The following is a 26,545-nucleotide window of genomic DNA, read 5'->3' as shown; positions in this document are numbered from 1 at the left end:
AGCCAGGTATTTCTGAATTCAAAAGGATTTATTTTGGTATACAAATAAATCTCCAGTGTCCAACAAATAAAGTCCAAAGTAACAAGAGGTTAAAGGTCTGGTGGAAGTATCAAGTACTTGTAGTCCAAATCACAAGGAGGCAAGGTTCTGTGGAAGAATCTGGTTCAGAGACAAACACAATACTCGTGCAAAGGCTTCATAACAGGAAGTGCCTTTTCTAGGCCCAAACAGGAAATGGGATCCAAGATGGAATCTTCATGAGACAGTCCCGGCCATCTTGGATAAGGGCTATTGTAAGGGCAAGTTCATAACAGAGATCCAAGATGGAAACTTCATGATGCAATCACGGCCATCTTGAATGAGGGCAAAACTAAGGGCAAGTACATAACAGGAACAGTGGCAAAGTAAGCCCAGCCGGTTCCCAGCAACAGCAGACAGGGTGGCATAGGCAGTACATCCTGTCACACTAACCCTAACCCTATCCCTAATCCTAAACCTAATCTTAATTTATGGCGGGTCCATGCATTGCCACTTTAACAGTGGAAATGTTACAGTTGTGTTTTAAAGTGATATTATTTTCAACAGTCGGCCTTTGCTCGGGTCTGAAATGTGGTTTGTCTGTATAATGGTAAGTCAGTCTTTCTCTCATGTCGATGTGTTAGTGTTCAGATTTTTAATGATGGGCTAAACGGTATTGGTGTTTTCACTATCGGTAAAGTGACTAACACTAATTATAACAGTGATGTGAAGGTCCCTCTGGCGGCTTGATTGATGACCACATGCGGTCCTCTGTTGATTTGCTGGTGGGTATGGACAATGACAAACCAGAGGTCCCCTCTTCCTCCGAATATTTTGGTGTATAACACAGGTGTATATGTATAATGGATGCAATGGTGTTTAAATATACAAATGTCAAACTCCTCCAGCACAGTTCTTTAGCAGGTGTAAAATTGTTACTTTAATACACAGCTTGCTTCCCCTGCACAATGCTTTTTCACAGTAATTTTAATGTATAATTAAGTTACATACCAGCTGCGAGTGTTACCACAGTCACTCACAGGTGTTTAGCTCATCAGATCTACATGCACACTGTCAGTCATCTCACAGCTTCTCCAATACATCTATTCCAATATCCAGGGACTCTCCTTTGGTGAGATACAAACATTCCCTTATCCAGGGACTCTTTTGCCATGCTATCTGTATCCTCTATTTCAGCTGTTTTCCCAAATAGCCATGCTGCAAAGTGCATTGGCCCTCTCTCTATATGAGTTTTACAAATTCAGATTACCTGTATCAATTCCAGTTTGTGCTGGCAGACCAGAGGCGCGGAGTCTAACGGATTCCCTGGTATTCATCAAGAACCTCCACAATGGGATGGGCTTTGCTGCCGGGAATCTTTAGGTCAAGGCCCTCAGGGCTGCCTCAGGATGTAACACATGGTCTGAACCACAGGAGAGAGTCTCGAGTGGAATGAAGAAGCCGCCGCTGTACAGGTGGAGGAATGAACAGGCCAGCTGGAACAGATATGTGGAGATCAGGCAGAGAGTAGTCAGCCAAACTGGGAACTGGTATAAGGATATCAGGCAGAGATTAGTCAGACAAGCCAGGAACTGGTACACAGATATCAGGCAGAGAGTAGTCAGACAAGCCGGGAACTGGTATACGGATATCAGGCAGAGAGTAGTCAGACAAGCGATACTGGTACGCGGTTCTGGCAAATGGGTACACTAGGAGATTCCACAGACTTGGTCAGACAGGCAACACTGGTACACGGTGCTGGTGAATGGGTATACTAATACATTACACAGACTTGGTTACACAAGCGATACTGGTACAGAGTTCTGGCAAATTAATACACTAGGAGATTCCACAGACTTGGTCAGACAGGCAATACTGGTACATGAGGAGATCCACAGGAATGCAACAAAGGAATGACAGGGGAGTCAGAGGCACAGCAAACTAGTTGCACTGACACTGAGCAAGTGTCTTTGCAGGTTTAAATAGGGAGAGAATTCAAAATACCCACCCCAGAGACCCGATCATGTGACCACATGGGTGGCTAACCAGTGCAATCAAATTCTGCTACCCGGAAGTGCCGTGTGCGTGACATAGAGAAGCCGGCATTGGATCGAGGAATGGTAAGTTTTCCAGGGGCTATCTCCATGTGAGTGCCTGATACAATAGAGTACCTCCATGGGAGTACCTGATACAAGGGGCATCCTCCTTCACTGCTTTTTCCCTGTGGTGCCAATACTGTCTACTGTTGTTGTTGGGGTATTCCCAACTTGCTGATCTCTTATTCTGGGACTTCAGCTGAATGGAATTTCACCCTCTTTGATTAAACTAACCCTCGTGGCAGTCTCCACACACACTCGCTCCCAAAATATTGAGGGCACCCCAATCTATGGGGAGTGCCCCTCTGATGTCTCCCATTACAATTATGTGTATTGACTACACCCTACTGGGGTCATTAATGGGCTGCTGCAGTATCCACTAGTATCCACCATGCACCTCCCTTTCTTTTGCCAATACCACCCACCTATCTTCCCGGGAAAAGGCTCACACTCTAGCAGGGAAACCTTTTATAGACTCTGGTTTCCCATGTGATGGCCCTATCAGCAGCTGTGGGCGCTTTCACACAGCTCACCACTCCCCCCACTCTTTCAATGATGTGTCTTTGTCATAGAGTCTATTCTTGTGAGGCTCACACCTCACTACTGCTCTGCCCTCTAGGTGATACTGGGAGATAAGCGACCCCATAATAAGGCTGGGGGTGTTACAGGGAGCTTAACTTCCAGTTTACAAAGTTATTCTACTTTGTTCTAAAACTATTGTTTTGTAAATATATTAGTTGCAGACATATTTTACATTCAAATTTACTGACTAATTGAGTGAGTGAGCCCTTTACTGTTTACCTTGGATGCCAAGGGGACTGTCAATCAAAACTAGGCAAAATGTTACCTTCTAGGTAATAGCACTGAGAATGTCAACCAGAAAGATTTCGTATGATGCCGCCTGGCTCTGGCTCATGGTTTTCTTTTTGAAATCACTGGGAAATTATTTATTGATAGTCTTCCTCTGAGTTCCACTATGACCAAAAAAAACTCAAACTAAGATATAATTCTTCGAGATAGTAGCACAACAGCTGGAGCCTATCTCTGGGACCCCACTCTTGCTACACAAAAGACCTCTAATTTTGACTTCTCTATACCACAGTGCCTTTAGAATTTAGAAGCAGGTGAAAACTGTTTGGCTATAGGGTCTATTTACCAAGACCCCTTAGATATCAAGATTTATTATTGCTGCATATCATAATGTTTTATTTGACAATTTAGCAAAAACTGTCACCAAAGCAGCTGAGTGATGCTCAGGTCTGCGGCGACACTAGTCGGTAGCTATCTTCAGCCTGGATTACAGCTTCCAATTTAAGGTTTAAAAAAAATAAAAATAAAGTTTAAAGAAAAGTGAGAGAGCAAAAAATTAAATTTTAAAATAATAACTATAAAACTATTAGGCTGCTGGATTGATAACTAACTTGCAGAACAGATGACAGAGGTCTTAACCTTTAGCGGCCGCCTTTCCCGTAGAGCTTTATGCGCTCACAGGTACTCAGATGCCCCCAGGACTTAACTCTTAGCGTAGTGCAAGTTCGTTATACAATACCGCAGCAGCAGGCCAGAGGATGCTGGGTAAATGGTACCGGATGATCAGACATAAGCCGAGGTCAGGGGTCACAAGTAAGGTAGAATGGTCCGATAACATGCCAAAGGTCAGGGTCACAAGTGAAACAGCGGGGTCCAAGATACAGGCCAAAGGGTCAGGGTCACAGGCAAGCAGGCAGAGTACAGGCAAATGTCACAACAGCAGGTCTAATAGAAAAACAGGCAGAGTATCCACAGGAACAGGCAGGAACAGGACAAGACCAGGTCAACAACAGGGTAAGTTCACGCTATAACCAGCAGGGAGGCTAAGCCCTCCCTGCCTTAAATAGTGACACTGACCAATCAGGGCTTAGCCCTGTAATTAACCACAGGCACCAGGTAATAATTTAAATGAGTAAATGAATCAGCCCACAGGCTGTATAGGATTCAGCGCATGCGTCCGGCTGCCCTGAGTTGCCGGGGCGTGCTGAATAGAACACTCGGTCATCCAGCCGTTGCCCTGGCTACGGTCAGGGCCGAGAAGCAGGATGTGATGTTCCATTCGTCATGGAGATGGCCAGGACGTCAGAACCAGAAGGAAGTGAGTCGCGGCGGTGCCCGCGGCCGCCGCTGCTCCTGACAAAAACAAAATACATAATAATGCTTTTTTTTCCCAGGTGCAACCCCAGTTTATAGATGATCCTGACATGGTGTACTTGTACCGCCATTGTCATTGGTAAATAGGCTTTCCAATGGGGAAGCATCAGAGGAAGCCTCCGGGTACCAAATACTTTAAAAACCAGAGAGAATTGGTAAATCCTGAAAAAAAAAACTTTTTTTGCAGGATTTAGGGCTTATAGACCCTTATATATCTTTAACTATGACTCAGTAGAAAGTCAATAAAGACCACTCTTTTAACTGCTGAATGGAGGTTCCAAGGTGAAACTCAATGTAATGTTATATGGGGGAGGTTTTTTAAAAAAATATTAGTATCCTTTTATATATACAGTGACAACATATTCTAATGGATGAGCCAGATTACTGGTACGGCAACTGAGATGCTAGTACCCCCACAATAGGGTCCCCCTACAAACTGAGGCCCTGCCACCAGGGGCGGATTGGTCATAGAGCCCATCGGGAACTTTCTCGGTAGGCCGGTGGTCTAAAGAGTCAGATGTGTCTATGTATTTTTTATTTAGTTTTCTTCATTCCGTCTTTTTTTTTGTACAACCAGCAGGGGGCGACGAGTGTTACATTTTTTATCTATGCCAGACCAGCCCGGCATGAAGGGGGAGGTCCTGGCAGTGAAGCAGTCCTTGCAGTCAATTCCGAGGCTGCCTATTGCTGTGCGGGGGCTGCGGAGGCTGTGGCTGGGATAGTGACACCCACACGGATGTCTCTTATGCTACAGGGAATCCAGATCCACAGATCTCAGCTGTGCTTCAGTGCAATGTGGAAGACTGGTAGGAGAAATGGGTCTGCCATTAATGGGTTAATTAAAATAAAATTGCAATATTAACTGCAATGCCTGTATTGATTTTAAATATTCTTAATAAGGACTCCAATACTTATATTTTAGCTTCAAGGCTCCACAAGTAGTTATATTAACTTATGGAGCCTTAAAGCTAATATATGAACATTGGACTCTTTTAAGCATATGTAAGGTTAATACAGGCATTGCAGTTAATACTGCAATTTTATTCTACACAATTTTTACATTGTTTCACAAAAGCATGTTTGCATGGATTTTAATTTTTTTAAAAAAAATGTTTCGCTGGTATCCATGTAGTCAGGGAGGATACTTAATTTTAAATTAGTTCATAATAAAGAATTATTTTATTTTCATCATCATCATCACCATTTGTTTATATAGCGCCACTGATTCTGCAGCGCTGTACAGAGAACTCATTCACATCAGTCCCTGCCCCATTGGAGCTTACAGTCTAAATTCCCTAACATATACACACACACAATTTCAATTTGGATAGCAGCCAATTAACCTACTAGTATGTTTTTGGAGTGTGGGCGGAAACCGGAGCACCCGGAGGAAACCCACACAAACATGGGGAGAACATACAAACTCCACACAGAGAAAGCCATGGTCGGGAATTGAACTCATGACCCCAGTGCTATGAGGCAGAAGTGCTAACCACTTAGCCACCATAGTATTACAGTAGTATTATAGTATTACACGTCCCAGAGTGCACAAAAATATACTCCTGTTTCTTCCTTTTTTGTGTATGAATTACTAAATATATATAGGTGCACCTCCTAGAAAATTAAATAAAACATATACTATGCGGACAGATTAAATGTAAATTAAGTTTCCAGTGATGTTTGATACTCAGTGAGGCTTGGGAATCACCCTTTTTCCAGGTTCCCCACACAGAGAGCCTAGGATCACTGTCCTTATACTAGTATTTGTAGGGCTGCAATCAGAAACTGGGGCCCAGGACTAATTAATCTAGCAGGGTCCCCCCCATCCCTGCCCCCTTCCTCTGCACAGTACATGCTCACCCGTCCAAGGGCTGGGAGGCAGGGGGCATATGCCCCCCGGGTAGGTCCCATTGTGGTCTACCCTGGGCTGGGTCACATGAAATTTTACCCTTTAAAATGTTCCTAATAGGCAGTTGAGTCGAGTCTTGCTCACCAGGATAAAATTTGCCAGCCCTCCCCTGCCCCCTCCTTCATCACAGTAAATATCTCCTTTATCACCTTATATGCTCTACCCCCCCATCACATTACATGCTCAGCTCCCCTCATCACATTACATGCTCTGCTCCCCCCCTCATATTACATGCTCAGCTCCCCTCATCACATTACATGTTTCCGCTCCCCCTTCCCTCCGATATCACAGTAAATGCTCTGCTCACCCCCTCCCATATCACAGTAAATGAAAGCGTGCCACACAGTGATGCCGTCGCCGTGCCACGTGCACTTAGCTTATCAGTGACTGGGAGCCGCAGCATCGAGGAAGGATAGGCGTCAGGTGGGCAGAGTAGGAGCCCGAACAGAGGGGTCTGTCCAAACCCCTCACAACTGTACCAGCGGTACGCCCCTGATGGCGCTGAATATACATGTATGATGTTCACACATGCATTGGAGCAAAACGGACAGCACACAGAAAAGAAGCAGCATGGATACTTGCCAGTTTATCTGTTTTGCTAGTATGCTTGTGTGAATGGCTTGTATGTATTAGCATAAGGATCAGTAGTTCCATAACTTAAAACAAATTTCCCCACTTTTTCCTTGACGTTAAACATGGGTGCCACTGACAGTTAACTGTGTTTGTATTTTGAAGTCTGCTCTGATGTTTGAACATTTGAAGAAAGTATAGCTACATAACAAATCTTATACATTCCTCTTTGGCCATTTGAAGTGTTAGGAGGTATGAAAATGACCAAAATACACCAAGGCAAACAAACTCCAAATTGTAGAAATAATTTATGCATGTAAAAGCAAAATAAATTCCATATAATATAATCCTGCTGTGATCAAAGTTATACTCTGAATATCATCTGATAAATTACATTTTCACACATTAACTATACAGTTTGTTTTTATATTAAAATTCACATTTTACTCTTTGTATTGGATGGCGGTGACAAGGATGCACTCTGATTTCATGTTTATATTTAGTGTAGGAATGGCTTTGAAGAGAAAGACTTTGGCGTCAGTTGGTCAGTTTAACATGTATTGCTATATGTGGAACTAACATTCCCTATACAGCTTGAAGTATCTAGAATAGCATTAATAATGTGTTTGGTGAGTGCAGTGGATCAAATGTCTTTTTGTTTAAAAAATGTGGCCACAGGCCAGTTTTCAGTTCTCTACATTCATTAAATACTTTGGGTAGAGCACAATACTTTATAGCCGTTTTTTGCGTGTTAGTTAGTCCGCCTTGCATCAATATGAGTTCGCCTACCATCTCGTGTTGCATTAGCCTCGCCTACCACCTATGTGGCTACGGATAACAGTGTGCTAATCCCGCCTACTTTTTAGTTGCCTCCGCCTACAGTTGATTTGGTTCCGCCCACACGAGGCCACTTCCAGAATTTTTTCCAGGGCCACTTTAATTTCCCAATCCACCCCTGCCTGCCACCTTCCACTTTGTGCAGCTATGCAGCATGCGCTGTTCACAGAGAGCTGTACGTGTCTGCAGCCCAGCGCTCTGACAAGTCTGTAATTTAATTGCACATGGCCAGCCTGGATATGGGGCACTAACACCAAACACGGGCACAAATTACTATACTTGATTTAAAACATTGTCTTGGTAATGAATTAATGCATTTTGCTGCCATTGTGAATGTTTACAAAGATAAGTACAAGTAAAATCTGTCAAAGGAACTATTCTTCTACAAAACTCTTGTTGAGAAAGATTTAATAGCAACATTTCCAAATGCTGAAATTCTGCTGATTCTGAATATACTTGGTAATGATGGCATCTAACTGCCGTGGTGATCGCTGCTTTTTCAAGATGAAGATAATAAAGAACAGACAAAGAACAACTATGAATTAAATTCCTCTGTCGTGGCTCACATAAATTAGTATTGAAAATGAACTGGATTTCAAAGATGTCATTGAAATATTTGCCTCTCATAAAGTTCACTAGCACTCTTTGTTTTAGATTAAAAACCTAAACTAAATAAGATTATTTATTTTGGAACATTATGTGATATGTTAAACGTTAAACTATATCCGTTACTTTGTGTATTAAACTAAACTATGAGAGCCTTTGGTATTGTTTTACTTTTTGAAAAACTTCATACCATTATATAATAACAAAATGTGCCTGAATCATCAGCGCGCATACTGAGCACAACCAGTGTTTGTTTTAAAACGCAAGTATTTCGGCTTTGCGCATGTCCAAATTCATTGCGGCATAGATCTCAAAATACTTGCACTGTTGAATTCGGGTGTAGGACTGCTGTGTTCTACTACACCAGACACTGCAGGATACATCCAAAACCTATGTGGATTATAAATTTGCAAAAGAATGCACAGAAAATAAAAAAATTACACAAGTGAATAATAAAAGCATTAATTATCAAACAGCAAAATAATTGTTGCTTTTTGTTATTTTCTTTTCCTCTGTGAAATACATTTAATAGGATGCTGTTTATGATGAAACCCTCATTAGCTGGGATGTGGTTACTCTCCGTGGGAATCAACTCACTTAGGTAGACCAGAGTATATGCAAAATAAGGCTTTTTTACAACAGCACAACACCACAATACATTCACAAGGTAAAGGGTAAATGGTAGCATGTACCCTCCAGCAGCCTCTGGCAATTGGCACTCCAAAGTAACAATTTCAGTATCTTTCAGAATCATATCCTCCCGTAGTATTACCACTAGCGTTTAGCTAGACAGTTACTATTTCACCCATCCTGGGATACAGACCCTGACCTAGTAGGGTTTCCTCCAGCGGCACTACAATGCCTGGCCCAGAGTCCTTTTTGCTGATGTCTTGTACATCAGAATCCTCCAAGCTAGCATGAATCTAACAAATACTTCATAGCTTTATTTGTACACTAAAATTGAAAGTTGATCTAGGAAATGCTCTATCCTAACTATAAATCTGCCATCAAATTTTAAATTTACACCCCCCTCCAATGCAACATTTTTTGCAAGGGGCAAAGTTACTTTTTGCTTTATTTTCCTTAATGAATCAGGCCCACAGTCTCTGTTACCTTGATTATACAATGGAATGGCTTGACTGAATTAGCTATTTGGCTGGATGCACTTAACAAAGTGTTACAATATTACATCAGGGAATAACATGACACTTCATGCTTGCGTGAAACTTTGAGACATTTGACACATTTTATGTGTAACGTTACACAATCTGAGATATATTTTGATACAATAAAATTTATATTAATACATATTAATACATTTCCGAATGCTAGTTCAGCTAGTACCATACTGTGAAGACACATTGAACATCATCTCCCCTAATTACCTCTCAGATTACCTGTTGACCTAAATAATTAACTTGGGCTGCCAGCTAATTATCTTAACAGTCACTCAGACATTGTTCTGATTACTAACAGCCCAGATCTATGCCACACTTCATAACAATGGACATTTGATAGAAATGGCTTTTCCTCAGCTAACTCAACTTCCCATCCTGTTATGCAATATGCAGTCTTTATATTTCTAATACATACAATATTGCAGGTAATAGCAAGGGCAAAAGGTACCTAATAACAAGAAACAACAATACACATAATAAACAATGCTCTGGTGTATATACTTAAACTGTGCCAAGGATTAAAAAGTACAATAAACTGTGAAAAATGAGTGATGAGTAAACAGTCCTCATTCCAGTGGGACCCTGTTTCGTTACACTGTTAATGTCTACTGAACATAAAATAAATTTTTACAGTTGCTCATGATTGCAAACACATGTTATAATATGCATACAAGACTGTCATCACTAGTGATCAGGACTTACACGAGCCCAGTAGCTGGAGCAAGATGCCCAGAGCTTGATTCAGACGTGGCTGTGTGTGCTTGAGTTTGGCGCACCCTTACTGTAAATTGACTATGGCCAAACCTGCCTTACCCACCCCATGCACTCCCCAGAATCGTAGGCTTTAGTAAGTGTCCTTTGCGTATGAAGACAGTGCAGACAGGGCTGCATTTACTGGCATATGTCCCGGTTTTGGGTATGCGCAGAGTCATTTTGCATATGATATGCTCAAAATTGGCAGATATGTGCCTTGATGAATCAGGCCCAAAAACGAGTACAGTATATTATTTTGACAATGAAGTTTCAGGGGCAGAGCATCAAACAAGTAACTTGCTGGGACTTCCACAAATCTTAATCCACCCCTGTCCAGCACTATACAGTAATGATATATAAATAATTGTATCTATTTGCTGTCAGCTGTCATTGCTGTTGCCATCAATGTTTCTGCTTTGGTGATTTCTATTACCTCTATGGCGACAGCAGATGCCGTCAAAAACGGGGAACATATCTCCTTGCTCTGTTTCCAGCAGCCAGTATGATGCTAAAGGAAAACACCAGGCTGCACAAAAGCTGCTGTCTTCTCTAGAAGTAGAAGAGGAAGGTGGGGCAGTTAATATGAATGGTGAAGGACAATTATGGTCGCCAGCAGCTGACTGTTAAGATTTCCATAATGATTCATGTTTCATGTCTCCCCTCATTCAAACCATGCCACACCGCTCAGTTATCAATCCATTGTAAGGTTCTAATGGTGATGTGATTTTATGAATACTGCATATGGCATATTGCTCATATGTAATTTTGATGTTTATTCTCAAAAGTTAAGTTGATCCCCAGCATTTTGTAATTGTTATATATCTAAAATATATGAACATTAAAAAAATGTGTATAATATATAATTTTATGATGGTTTCCTTTTTTTCTGCTATTTTTGCAGCCAGAGCATATCTAGTTTAATTAGTTAAACCATTTTAGCGGTCAGGCAAGAAAACGTCTGGAACACTACAGGACACTAATGCACCGACTTGGAAACCAGAAGAGGAGTATAGTCTAGCCAAGGATAGGAACAAAGAGACCTACTGAGACAGTAGGCAGAAGAGTAGTCCTACAAGCCAAGTCAGGAATGCAGGGAAGCAGAAAGTCACAGGAAAGCAGATATAAAGGAAAACACCAAATGGGACCTGATGCTCAGAATGCTGCTCAAATAGACACCATATTGGACATTACAATTAATGAGTATTGTATTAGACATTACTATAAAGGGTAGCTACTGGTTATTAATGCTTCTGGACATGTTTCTGGATGTTACTATTAATGAGTGTATTGCTTGCTATTGCAGTAAATGGGAATTGCTATACATGGGCAGCTTACTGGGAATTACCATATTTAACATTTTGAACACATGCAATCATAAGAAAAATCAAAACAAATTGGCTCACAGGAGATTATAATTTCCCACCTGTATAATGTACAGTAAATTTACTACTTACTTCAAGGGACCAGCAACCATTTTTAATGCTCAGGTATTAATTTTGCATCCTTAATTTTCTTTTGAACTCTATTTTATTCAAAACAAGCAAAAAGCAATTGTTTTGCTGGTGAACTCCCTAAATGTAAGCAGGACTGACATTATAAATTGAGGGGACACCAACAACCTGTTAAGCAGTTTGCTAGTACATAAAGCACAGCCTGTTCTGGTGAATATTATAAAAAGGAAAACATTGCTATCTTCTCTTCCTTACTTAAATCTCTCCCTTCTCCAATTGCCACCCTACCCCAATCAGGCTCTATCCCTCTAGACCAAAACTATCACATCTATCTTCGACTCTGCCACCCCTACCACTCCAGGTAACCTCTGGTGCTTTAACCCACAACTCTAAACAGACCTGGCTATTTAAAAAATGTTCTCAAACCGCTGAATGAGACTGAAAAATGATTTACTCGATGGCTGACTTCCTCCACTTTAAATTCCTCCACTCCTACTATAAATACCAGGGGATTCCACTCCTACTATAAATACCAGGGGATTTTTTGCCACCTTCAACTTTTTCCAGTGCCTTCCCCCATTCCGCACCCCTCCTCCCTTACTGCCTTTCACTTCGCCATCTTCTTCACTGACAAATTCAACATCATCAAATCGGAAATATCCTGTAAGTCCACGCCTGTCCCTTCCATCCCGCCCTCCTTTTACCAACCACTACCAGGGATGAAATTCAAGCTCTCCTATCATCCTCTCTCCCCTCGACCTGACCCCTCAATCCCATTCCTTCTCACTTCCTCTAATTTCTCACCTCCGTCTCCCTCCGACTCACCCATCTCTTCAACCCCTCCAATCTGGATTCTGTCTCCTCCACAAAAAGCAATCTGACCAATGTCACCGATGATATTCTCTGTGTCAAATTCAAAGGTCACATCTCCATGCTCATCCAGAAACTCTACCTCTGTGCGGCCTTTGACAGCATGGACCACCCTCTATTTATGTGCACCCTCCACTCCATTGGGCTTCATGACTCTGTCCTCTCATGGTTCAGCTCCTATCTCTCCAAATGATCTTTCTCAACCTCTGGTTCCTCCTCGTCCCCTTTCCCGCTTCACTAAAGTCTCCATTCTAAGCCCCTTGCTCTTCTCTCAAGTCTCCACCCTGCTCTCCTCTCTCTCCCACAATCTTCTCAGTTCTTCAATTCGGCTCGCTTCTACTCTCCCCACACCCAGTCCCATTACCAGTCCTGCTATTTCCATATTCAAAACATTGCCAGGATTAGATACTTCCACTCCCTCGATGCTACCAAAACACTAATCCACTCTCTTGTCATCTCTTACATCTCTTACCTAGACTACTACAAACTTCTTCTGTCTGGCCTCCCTCTCAACTGCCTCTATTCTCTTCAATCAGTTCATCTACCTCTCTCGCTACTCTGCCTCCCTCCTTTGCCAACCCCTTCTCTGGCTCCCAATCCCCTTTCAAATTAAATCCAAATTCCTCACAATCACCTACAAAGCCCTTGCCTGCTCCTCTCCCCCCCTACATCTCCAACTCTTCTCCCTCCGCACTCCCACCTGCCCCCTCTGTTAAGTCAACAACCACTGCCTCACCTCCACATTTATTACCAATTCTCACTCCTGCCTCCAAGACTGCTCCCATGCTGCTTCCCACCTGTGGAACACTTTCCCTCATTCAATTCAACCCATGCTTCAAATGCTCCCTCAAAACTCACCTGTTCACCAAAGTCTACAAGACCACCACTGGCCCATTCCTATCCCACCTTCATCTCCCGTCCTTACATCTCCCCTTCATCTCGTATTTCCAACCTCTCCATTGTAAAATGTAAGCTCTCACAAGCAAGGTTCTCCGTCCTTCTTCCTCCTACCATCTCATTTTTCACCTTTTGTAATACAAGTCACATTATGTCACCCTATTCTTGTGACACTACTTTCATTCTGCTACTCCTGTCTCTTCTATGTTACTAGTGCCATGTAATAGTACTTGAATTGTCTCTACCCTTCTGGTACTATTAACATGACTAGTGTTATGTCAACAGTGCTATGTCACTTGAATTGTGTTTACTCTTTTTGCCCTATTAACGTCACTTGTACTGTGTCTGCCATTTTTTACTACTGTGTATGCTATTTTGTACTATTACCCTGCAGAATTTTGTGGAGCCCTATAAATAATTGTTCATAATAATAATCTGCTGTGGATTACAGACATCTCGACCAATCATTGTTCTGCGAAGAGTAATTATAATGATGCCCTGTCTCCTTGTACTGCATCTCCCCAAGCCAGATAATCCACACCAGACCCCACTCGACATCCAAAGCACCTGTGACCACCACCAAACACATCCATCAAGTCCATGAGGAGGATATGAGAAGGTGAGACATCTTACATCTATCTATAGTGTAATACTGTATTATATACACACCGTGTACTGTATAAGGAGATCAAGTATAATTAATTAATATATAGCCATCTATTACAATTGGAAATATACACTTTGATCTCATCATGCAGTACACAGTTTATATACTACAGTATCAATAAATAGTATTATAGATTATCTATACTATTATTTAATAATACTATATTATATAAATTATCTATAACATAACTCATTAATACAATATGTAATTAGATCAGGTTAGGGGTACCGTCTCCTGGGATTAGACGGCTGCACTTCACACACTTCAGCCAGATAAATCATACCAGTCCAGTGTTTTGGGTTCAACTAGCTTCAGATACATTCATTTTCCAGGCATAAAAATAAACAAACTGAAACAAAATCCTTGCCTGTCCAGCTTCTAACTTAACACAAGAACACCCTCTCTCCTGTGAAAGACCTTGTGTCCCACACACATACAAATTACAGGACTACTGGCCACTGTTTTTAGTATCTCTCAGGAGGCATCTAACCTCCTCCCCAGATCTGAGACTGATCTACCTTGCAGCTTATTGCTAGCACCACACAGGTGCAACTCCTGCTTACTGATACAGGTAATTTGGAAGACCAGGAATGGGCCTTATGAATGGAGCCAACCTTTCTCTCTCCATTTATACCCCAGAGAACCTTATACCGGCTAATCCTTTAGCAGAACACACTCTTTTTTGCAGCTGATGACATCATTGAGCTGTACAATGTATTTTAGAAAGGATTATACATTGTACACGGCTGCATACTTACCTCACAAACTTAACAACAGCGATAATGACGTCGGCATGCTCAATGACGTCATCAGCTGCAGCCGACTTCTTGCTTCATCGTCATTGGCTGCTGTCGGGGTGAAGAGGAGTCGTCATCGGGCAGGGTCGGGAACCAGCTCCTTCGGAATAGTCACGTCGGGGTGAGTCTTGTCGGGGTAGTCAGCATCGATAGGCTGACTACCACCGCTTTGGGAAGCTCCTTCCCACACAAAAAAAATCTCCCTTGGGTTTTAATGCACACTAGACAGAAAGCCTGGGACATATAACTCTGCCATTTACCACTTGCCCAGTGCTTCTGTCACAAATACTATTTAAGTACACTTTACACTGTACAAGGAGATCAATGTGTATACTATCAATAGTATTACATATACTATGCTTGCTCTGTATGGAGAGAGCAATAGGAAATAAATTGCATGCGTGGGGAGTGAGGGAGAGTTGTAAATTATTTACCGAGGAGAAGTGTGGGAATTAAACTTCAGGGCACTGTAAAAATAAACTACAGATTAGAGTGCTTGTGGGAAATAAAATACGGGGGAGGGGCAGGTTGTTCTGATTGTGAGGGAATTTGTGAGGTATGTCTCCTGCTTTATTCTCTGTAATTTAGGGCAACAAGAAGGGCAAGTCGCACAAAGTAAACAAAGGTGTGCATTGCATCACAAGACAGAATGTAGGGGGCTTCACCTTATTCACCTTAAAGTATCTACTATAAAACACTTGGATCTTCCCCTTAATGTTGCCACCTGTCATCTGTAAATAAACATTAGCAGTGTCCTACTGACCTGACCGCAGACCCACACCGGAGAACGGCGGGACCAGGCAGCAAAGGACATCGCAGGGCTTTCATCTATGCGCATATACTAGCGCTGCAAGGTAATTGCACGCGCATCTCATCTTGAATACATATTCATCTACAGTCAAGCATAGCTTTAGAGCTTTTACCTCCACACCGCATTCATTTGTGGTTTGTCCAATACTGTAATAGACTCATCTTTTCATTTCATTTATGTGCATTTATTGTTCATTATCCTATCGTATTGCATGTTCTATATTGTACCACATTCCCACATATACAATCAGATATATCTACCCACCTTTGGGCTGCACTGCACCCTCCTATCGATACCAGTATTTGAGCGCATCTGGACTATCCAGATTACAAAACATTAGCAGTGGTGGGCTTTGTACTAAACCAAAAAAGTATAAATCTACGCTCGTCATAGTGACAAGGTTCTGCAATGAGTGGAAGAAAACCATGGATTTCACTAATGTGGCCAGAAACCATTATTGTTAGTTACTTGAAACCCAATTGCAGTAAACAGTGCTGAAAATGGGTACACCTCAATGCGAAAGCCTACTGCAGCGATATAAAATATACTTTCGCTGGAATTTATCAATTTATTCATTGGCAAGTCCTAGCAAACCCCCCCCCCCCCCCCCCCCCTCCTAAAATAGCTAAAAATCTCCTTCACCGGCAGCCTAACACTGTGTGGCTATTACATATGCACGGCTAAGGTTGCGCATGCGCACAACAATGTCACCCGGTGATGGATGAGCAGCGGCTTCTCCGGCAGTGATAGAAAGGTAAGCTAATGCCATCTTAAGATTGAGTTACTTTTTAAAGGCTGGCAGTGAAAAATTTTTCACTGGTTGTTAAATTGGGTCAAATTGCAGCTCAGTAAATAGACCCTCCACAATGCTCTTTGTGACAGTTGTCACTTTCTCCTAGCCCCAGCAACTCATATATTTACAGGGGCAAAGCCTGAAGCTTGTATAATCACAGGGCTGGTACAAACAGTTATGGGCACATGACATAAAAGTCTCAGATAACATGTAATAGGTGATCTGTGTTATTGAAAGGGCTTCATGCTCCCAGTATTACATTACCAAATAAAAACCACTTATCAGTTTTGAGAGTCCATACACATATTTCTGCTTTTCTTTTCTGCTGTAGAAGTGATTACAAACATGCTCATGTCATTGATAGCAAATAATTTTCTGTTTATTGATGAATGATATACTTTATTTCGCTGGTCTTGGCTGGAGAAGTACATGTTGTACATGCTCAGTAACAATACCTGGGCCCCAACCCACCACTCGGAAGTGGAGGTGAGGGCAGCTCATCGATTTGGGAATGTGTCACTTGGCTGTGATATCATAGCCAAGTGTCACACTCCCAGTGTAACAATGACATAGAGGAGTAGCAGCCAGCAGCTTCACAGGTAAGAAGCTACTTACTTGACTGCTCTCCTTAATGTCAGTGGTCGACGCTCTGTGTGGTGGCATTAATCACTGAATTTGTGACATTATGACATCATTCAGTGTTTTAGTTGGTGTCCTAAGCAACCGCCTAGGTTTGCCTTATTATAGCACCATTCCTGGTCATTACAGACAAATTACGCTGGTGGTGGAAGGGGTCTGGGTAAATTGTGCATGGTCAACATGGAAAAATGAAAGAGTGAATGTTGAAATTTGTTTACTGATTCAAGCTATATCTCCCCTTTCCTATATGCCTTGACATTTTCCTATGCATGTCTTTGTCTATTGCTGTCATAGAACACGAATAGTTGTCTTCCAACAATGAAACCTCTTTTGTGCTCAATATATGTGCATATATATACATTTTTCTTGCCCTGCTTTGGAAGGCACAGAACCCACACCACTTGGTCCCTAGCATACTCACCATCACTTATTTCACCTCCTCTGTGCTTGTTTGTGTTAGGACTCTGTCCTCAATCTGAATTAGGCCTGCAGTACCTCTGTGCTACCAGATGTGCTGCTGTTGTACCTGGACAGTTTCTCCTTGCCTGCTAGGGATTAAGACCTCATCATCTGAGCTGGATCATGGTCACCTGTGTCTGGCTTTATTAGACTGCCTTTTCCTACAGACTGGTGCCAGTTCATTTGTCTTTGCTACTGCTGGTATCTCTGTGAAACTTCTGTTTGGATCCTGATTTCTCCCTGGCTTTGGCCTAATGCTGCACCATTTCTAGTTGCCCAGACTCTGGCTACGTTTTAACTTGCTCCTGTCTACTCCCTGATATTCTATGGATCTTCTGGCTTCTGACCCCTGGCTTGCATGATTCTTCCGTGGATCATCCAGAGCCTCCTGGCTAACCTGTGCCTCCTGACTAAACCTAGTAACCTGAATCTGAACTTCACCATTTGTACCTTGTAATCCAGTGTCTCCTGCTTCATCTGTTATACCTGGACATCAGTCTTTCTTGCTTCAGCTTCCCAGCTTACCTGGGTACCCTGACACCTGTATCTTCATTTTTACCATTGACTGCACCTATTTATTACTTGTGTGATTCTAGTATATAATAAAGACACTCTGTTTTACAACTTTATGGTTTATTGGATGCACTTGCTACATAGATATGTCTGAAATAAAGACAAAACCAGTTTGCAGGTGTAAAATTATACAAGTAGACATATCAATACACATTTATATAAATACATTCCTACTGAGCCATTGTGTTAAGAAAGTTCAATACACACGTTATTAATGAGTATTATAGGTATAATTATACAAGTAGACATCAATACACATTTATATAGATTTCTACACATCAATAATGTTAAGAAAAGTCAATACACATAGATTATTTGGACAGAGTAGGTACAATTATAATAGTAGACATAGAAACACACACACACACACACACATATATATATATATATATATATATATATATATATATATAGAGAGAGAGAGAGAGAGAGAGAGAGAGAGAGAGAGAGAGAGAGAGAGACAGAGATTCCTACTACGTCACTACAATTAAGATAAAAAATACAAAGAGGTACATGAAAATCTTTGTTCTTCTCGTTAATTTAATAATGCAGAATTGAAGATATGGACACATGTTTCATCAGTTAAACAAATGAAAGTTTAATGAGACTATATACTTTCACGTATGTTAAAAATGCATATTGTATACACTTGCATACAGGAAAACATAAATGACATATGGAGCATAAAAAGCAGGTTTCTTATTGCTTCCTCCATTGAAATAACACTATTGCTGTTTTGACAACGCACTATGTGGGAGACATAGAGACATAGAGACATTATAAATTTAAATATACACACCGAGAAAGGCATCGCAGTAGGAGAAACTATCAGCACAATGTCGGACAATTGGTCGTGAGTTTGTACAAACTGCAGGTCTAGGACGATGTTATTCCATTGCTGAACAAGATTTTCAAGTCAGTTTGAAAATCACAATCAACGATTTTTTCAAAAGCTTTGGAACAAACATCGGTCATCATTTTGCTGTACATACTAAGACGATATCGGGTCGAACGATCGTTTAGCGTCCAATTGACCCAATCATTGGCTGAAAACAATGTAGTGTGTACCTAGCCTAACAGTTTGGCTTGCTAACTCAAAAGTATTCTAACTATAAACTTATTAGTACATTCTAGAAAATGATAGCTAGAATCTGATAAGTTGTTATGGGAAATACCTCCACTTTTCTTTTTTTAGAAGTTTTAGTAAATTTACTCTTTACCTTACAGAGAATAATATAAAAAGTTCTTAGAGTAGTTACCTCTGTGCTTGCTCCCAGTGTTCTGCTTCTACCCACAGTGCACTGGGTTCTTAATGTAACAGGCTCTATACAATATAACACTGTATAGCTTTACCAGTAACTCAACTCTTTTTCATCATAGAGCAGTTTCACCATCACAAGTGTGAAGGTTATATCATCAAAATAGAATAACACAAGCACAAAAATGCTTTTTGTATTTGACACAAATAAGCCCCACTTAATCATAGTAGAATTTATGCACAAGTACATTGTATATCAAGCGCAAAATGCTTTAGTTTTGCACCAATCTGCCTAGATAGTCCACCCTGTGCACAGCGAACTTTACTCTACTCTGCTTTTTGGAGACCCTTCTGCAAAATAGTAGAGCACTTGGCTGTGTTGAGATTCTGGAAAGAGTTGCACTGTTCAAAAGTGTAAGCATTACAATCAAAGTCCACCTGCTACCAGTTTAGTAACACCCAAAATGTAGATTCTAATGTATTAAACATGATCAATATGTCAAGGTGCATAGATCGGGTAGCTTCCTGGCTTGTTTAGCCTAGAGAAGAAGTTCTAACACTAACATCCCAGAAATATTAGACACAACAGATCAAAAATGAGTGTTAATTCAAGATATTGCTGATGTGTTCCATAAGCACTATAAAATGTTCTATTCCTTACAATTACTCTATACTACCAAGGAATTATTTTGATACTGTCTCCCTTCCTAAATTCTCCAATGAAAGTAAAGAATTTTTGTATTATCTGTATTATCCCGGTGGAGGAAACAGAGATGGATATTGCATAGTTTCCTAATAGTAAGGTTCCGAGGGTTGATAGGATACCGATTGATCTCTATAAGAAGCATAAGGCGTTTTATGTCCTTTGTCTCCTCAAAACCTTCTATGGTCTGATGGTCTAAAGCTGGGTACACACTACATAAAATTACTGCAGATGTAATTTCTGTAACGATTTTACCAACGACTGAAAGTCCCAATGAGCATGCAGATTTATGTGTACACACCTACACCCTTTACCTTCAGATCTGTTCTCTTCATTTCTCATAACCATCTGCTGAAAAGGTTGTGAGAGATCTGCTTGCACTGCTGGTTGTCAGTGTATACACACCTCCACATTTGCCCGAAATCGTTCCATCGTTGAGTGTGATTTTTAGGAATTTTATAAAATCAAATCAAACGATACGATGTGCTTTGGTATGATAAAAGAGGATTGTGGGAGTGTACACACTAATGTGATATCTTACCAAACGGTGGTTTACCGTGTTATCAGCATGATAATTGGGTGAGAAAACTGTTATGTGTACCCAGCTTAAGGTTTGTTATCCATGTCTGAGGTTCTTATTGTGGTGATATGAAGGCAGAAAATGATCCACTTTATCCTGACTCTTACAAACAGATTCCCCTGCTTTCAACTAATGTTAAGATTATTGCAAACATTTTAGCAACCCATTTGAATAATGTTATTGACAAGTTAATCGGCTGGAGATAAGCTTGGGCAATTATGCACAATATTTCAATTCAACTTTTATAGACTGAGTTAAATTGTGGTATTCTAGTCCTGTAGCCTAAATTTGCATAAATGGTTATCTATCTTCTGCTTTTGGTCTTAGTAGGAGCATCTGGTAGGGATACCTCCACTCACCTTTTTTTTTAGCAATAGTCATTGAGCCGTTGGAACATATAATTAGAAATCATCCATGACTTGGAGCAGCAGACAGGGACAATAGAATTGTATGCATATGATATGGTGCTGTTCCTATACGACACTGCTGAATCTATGGATTTTTGCTCCGGGTGATGGTTTTGGTACCTTTTCATGGCTTAAAATTAACTGGGACAAGTGCAATATTCTTTCTTTAAAGAAACCTGGGATAGGACAGGCTTTTAGATGGCAACAACTCCAATGTTCAATTATCTAGGTATAGAGATTACAAACAATATGCCTCAGTATATACAACTGAATGTCCACCTGCAATTTGAATATCTAATTGAGCCCCTATTTAATGAAGACTCTGGCTATTGCTGTCTGAGTATTGAGTCCAATCCAGCTCCAGCATTCCTGTGTCGTTCCTTGTTGTCTCCTGGCTTTTGCACTCCTGCTTGTTCCTGACTTCTCTTTTGTTATCCAATTTGGCTCCTGCTTGGCTCTTCTGGTTTGACCCTGCTTCCCTGGCTTCTCTCTTGGATCCAGAATTGGTTACCTCGAGATCTCGTTACCGACCGGGCTGTCTATTCTTTTCACCTTCTACCTCATCAGCAACCGACACCGAGGGCTGCAACCTGCACATCCCTTGCAGTGGTCCCTGGTAGATACCAGGGGCATGTTAAATTCTGCACCTCAGTGTTCAGTAGCACCAACTGCTAGTAGGTAGCTGCCATTGCATACTGTCACACATTGCATTATGGTCACTGTTCTCACCTGTTTCCTTCTTTCTGCATTCACTTGCTGGGCTGAACTGAGAATGCACACACCTGGTCTGCTCCATACTTCCTGCTTTCTCTTGATTGGCTAATTGCCTGTCAGCTCTGTCGATTTAAAGCACCTGCTTCTCTACCAAGTTGCCAAATCTCCTGTTCAGATGTCCTGTTCCCGGGCTCCTGTTTGCTGCCTGTTCTCTGAAGTCTCCAGTACATCTATCCACAGATCATCACAGCCTTTGTGACTACTCCACTATCCTTGTGGTAAACGCTCTGCCGGTTATTGCTACCATCGCTACCAGCCTCCTGTGTTAATCAGCACACTGCTCTACTGTCTCCTAATCTCCCAGCCATCCTGGTACCCCTCATCCGAAGCATCTTCTGTTATTGTCCTGGTTCTCTTTACAGTTTCGCTCATCACCTCCTAGGAGAGCCGCGACCTGAGGTCAGGGAACTGCGAAGACCAAGTGCCAAGAGAAGCAAGAAAGCACAACAATAAGGAAAAACAACCCAATAACAATGCACAGGTAACTGGGAGAGGCAGATATAAATAGGGAACCACCAGGTGCTGGTAATTAATTTATTGCAGCAGGTTAACCCCTAGTAGTAAGAAGAAGCAAGCACAATAGCAGCACCTCTGGTGGATAAGAGGTACTGCCGGATAATACATTCAAAGTAATAAGTCCAATATAGTCCCAGAGGCAAGAGCTAATACAAAGCAGCATGCAGATGCAATGCTGCAGGAAAGGTGAAGACAGATCCTGACACCCTATTACACAATTCACACAAGAGAACAACCCTCTGACCCCAGACCAACATTGCTGTGTGACTGGATCGCATAGCATACAAATCACTTTTTACCTTTGCAATCTGGCTTGACCAATATGCAGTATGTAGACTTAACCTCATGTATCTGACTCTCATTGACCTATAGATTGTAAGCTTGCGAGCAGGGCCTTCTTACCTCTTTGTCTGTTTTGCCCAGCATTGTTTATTACTGTGTATGTCCCCAATTGTAAAGCACTACGGAAATTTAGGCATTATATAAATAAATGTTGATGATGATGATTATGAAGGAGGAAGAAGGAGAAGGAGGAGGATTAAGAACAAAGAAGTAGGAGGACAATGGAGGATAAAGGTAACCAGACCTTGGTGAGCACCTTCCATGGGGTGGATGGTGGGACCTACAGACTGATCCATTGCAGTGGAGAGAAGTAGGCAATGATTGCAGTTAAAGCTGAGAGAAAAGGTAGCTAGATTTAGGTACTTTGGGCAGGTATTTGTGTGAATATCTAAAGCAGAGGTGTGAATTCTCTGTGCAACTCACATGGTGGAGGAATTCTAGCTAAAGTGCAGCCTGAGCATACACTGGGTATGTGACTGTGCACTGGTCTCTGCATTACATGGCAGTCACTTGGATGCTCTTTGCATTGTATTTTAGTCACTTGGATGCTCTGTGTATTGTATATCTATTGCTGGTACTGGGCAATACAACCATGTTGTTTCTCATTGAGGATGCAATATGCATCCTGTCAGTCCCCTGTGTATATATTCATAATTTACAGCTCATTAATTGATTGACACCAACATTTATGGATTAATAGCAATAATTAAAAGTACTCAGTCCAGATAAATATACATACTGCAATGTCTGGCAACCAGGTGTGGAGATATAAATGTTTTATATGTATTATTCTGCAGCACTGATTCCACAAAGTCCTTGTTATGATTGTTAGCCATGTCAGTATATATATTTATCTGTAGCACTGATTCTTTTCAGGCCTCGTTATCATTGTCACATTCTGTCTCCCTGCTACCAGATACCCCATCTACCACACTCCTCTTCCCAACTTCCACACTGATCACTGCTGCTAGTCACCCCATGCTACCACTGGCCCCGCTAACACATACAGTCAAGTCCATAAATATTGGGACATCGACACAATTCTAATATTTTGGGCTCTATACACCACCACAATGGATTTGAAATGAACCAAACAAGATGTGCTTTAACTGCAGACTTTCAGCTTTAATTTGAAGGAATTTACATCCAAATCAGATGAACGGTGTAGGAATTACAACGGTTTCTATATGTGCCTCCCACTTTTTAAGGGACCAAAAGTAATGGGAAAACCTAAACAATCCTACATCAAACTTTCACTTTTTAATACTTTGTTGCAAATCCTTTGCAGTCAATTACTGCCTGAAGTCTGGAACGCATAGACATCACCAGACGCTGGGTTTCGTCCCTGGTGATGCTCTGCCAGGCCTCTACTGCAAATGTCTTCAGTTCCTGCTTGCTCTTGGGGCATTTTCCCTTCAGTTTTGTCTTCATCAAGTTAAATGCATGCTCAATCGGATTCAGGTCAGGTGATTGACTTGGCCATTGCATAACATTCCACTTGTTAGCCTTAAAAAACTCTTTGGTTGCTTTTGCAGTATGCTTTGTGTCATTGTCCATCTGCACTGTGAAGCCCCGTCCAATGATTTCTGAAGCATTTGACTGAATATGAGCAGATAATATTGCCCGAAACACTTCAGAATTCATCCTGCTGTTTTTGTCAGTAGTCACATCAATAAATACAAGGGAACCAGTTCCATTGGCAGCCATACATGCCCACACCATGACACTACCCCCACAATGCTTCACTGAGGAGGTGGTATGTTTTGGATCATGAGCAGTTCCTTTCCTTCTGCATATTCTTCTCTTCCCATCACTCTGGTACAAGTTGATCTTTGTCTAATCTGTCCATAGGATGATGTTCCAGAACTGTAATGGCTTTTTTAGATGTTGTTTGACAAACTGTAATCTGGTCTTCTGTTTTTCTGGCTCACAAATGGTTTACATCTTGTGGTGCACCCTCTATATTCAGTCTTGTGAAGTATTATATTGATTGTTGACTTTGACACATATACACCTACCTCCTGGAGAGTGTTCTTGATTTGGCCAACTGTTGTGAAGGGGTTTTTCTTCACCGGGGGAAAAATTCTTCTGTCATCCACCACAGTTGTTTACCGTGGTCTTCCAGGTCTTTTGGTGTTGCTGAGCTCTCCGGTTCGCTCTTTCTTTTTAAGAATGTTCCAAACAGTTGATTTGGCCACACCTAATGTTTTTGCTATCTCTCTGAAGGGTTTGTTTTGATTTTTCAGCCTAACGATGGCTTGCTTCACTGATAGTGACCGCTCTTTGGATCTCATATTGAGAGTCGACAGCAACAGATTCCAAATGCAAATATCACACCTAGAATCAACTCCAGACCTTTTACCTGCTTAATTGATGATGAAATAATGAAGGAATAGCCCACACATGTCCATGAAATAGCTTTTGAGTCCATTGTCCCATTACTTTTGGTCCCTTAAAAAGTGGAAGGGTATAGAGCCCAAAATATGAGAATAATGTCGATGTCCCAATATTTATGGACTTGACTGTATCTACTCCCGTCTGTAGAGATCCCCTGCTGCTGCTTACCTGCTACTAGTGTCCCTTTTCAAACTATTTCATAGCTGCGCTGGAGACACCACAAGAGACAGTATCATTAAGTACCAGGTAGTCAAAGCTGCAAAAACAAGTAGGAGAGTGCAGCACAGTGTTGTAGGGTGGTCTAGCACTTGTAAAAGTTTAGCCATGGACAACTGTCAGGCACCATCTCCACTCTCTCCCTTGCAGCCAGGGATGGTCGCCTTCCTCGAGCCGCTCGTCCTGTTGCCTACCAACGGGACGTCTCCTTCCTGCCGGCCATGCGTCTGGGCGCATGTGCGGACTATCACGTCCTCGTAGCTTAGCAACGAGGACGCTGCTCTCGGCCGCTGTTCACCATTAGGGGCTATCCTCTGTCTATTTAATGAAAGCTCTGGCGCCATTAGGGTGCCAATGTATCTAGGTCTTCCTATGCTCTAGTGTTCCTGCCTGTTCCCCTGTTCTCTGACTGACTCTTGTGTACTGACCCGGCTTCCTCTGGTTCTGCTCCTGATCTCCCTTTGATCTGACTGCTACCGCTGTATCTGACCTTTGGCTTGCTTACTCCGATTTGCTTAATTCTTTAGTACCTCGTTTGCCCGAACAGTTTGACCTCTGCCTGCAGGACCTTGTTTGTTCACCATCCACTTCACTGATAGCTAACTTGGAGGGCCACGACCTTCCTGTCCCTTGCAGCAAACTCCAAACTCCCTTGCGGGGGTCTCTGGTGAAGATCGGGGGTGTGTTTAGGTTCCCCGTCTCCAAGTTTAGCATCACAAATATCAGCAAGTGGCCTTCAATCCCTGTATCTCGTGACACCAACACTAGAAAGCAGCATTTACTTCCATCAGGAAAGGGGGAAGGGGGGGGGGCAGTGTTCTCTCTCACCCACAAAATGTTTGTCACAGCTCTGAACTATAGTACCTGCTCTGAACAAGTTTTATAAGCCAACTTAGAAGCATATTTGACACATTGTTGAACTTTCAAAAGTCACTTGCAATCATAACTAACTAATATGTTAAAGAACCAAAAAATGTCCCTTCTAACATAGAACACTTCAAGCAATACTTACTACAGCTTGATAAGTAATAGCTATAGAACATTATATTGAAATTACAGTGCGTGGATAGTGCTTGTGGTAGCTGCATTATCAGAGGATTTTTTCCTAGTTTTATATAACTTTGCATATACTTTGTGAAGGCAATTGCCTCCTATTTTACTGTTTATCTTACTGTATTTTCCTTTGACTTTGACGTGTTAAAAATGCAAATAAAAAAGATCACCAGCAAAAGGCAATTGAAATC

This window comes from Mixophyes fleayi, chromosome 1, assembly GCF_038048845.1.
Source record: "Mixophyes fleayi isolate aMixFle1 chromosome 1, aMixFle1.hap1, whole genome shotgun sequence".
Lineage (NCBI taxonomy): Eukaryota > Metazoa > Chordata > Amphibia > Anura > Limnodynastidae > Mixophyes > Mixophyes fleayi.
Note: the sequence above shows the minus strand (reverse complement) of the source record.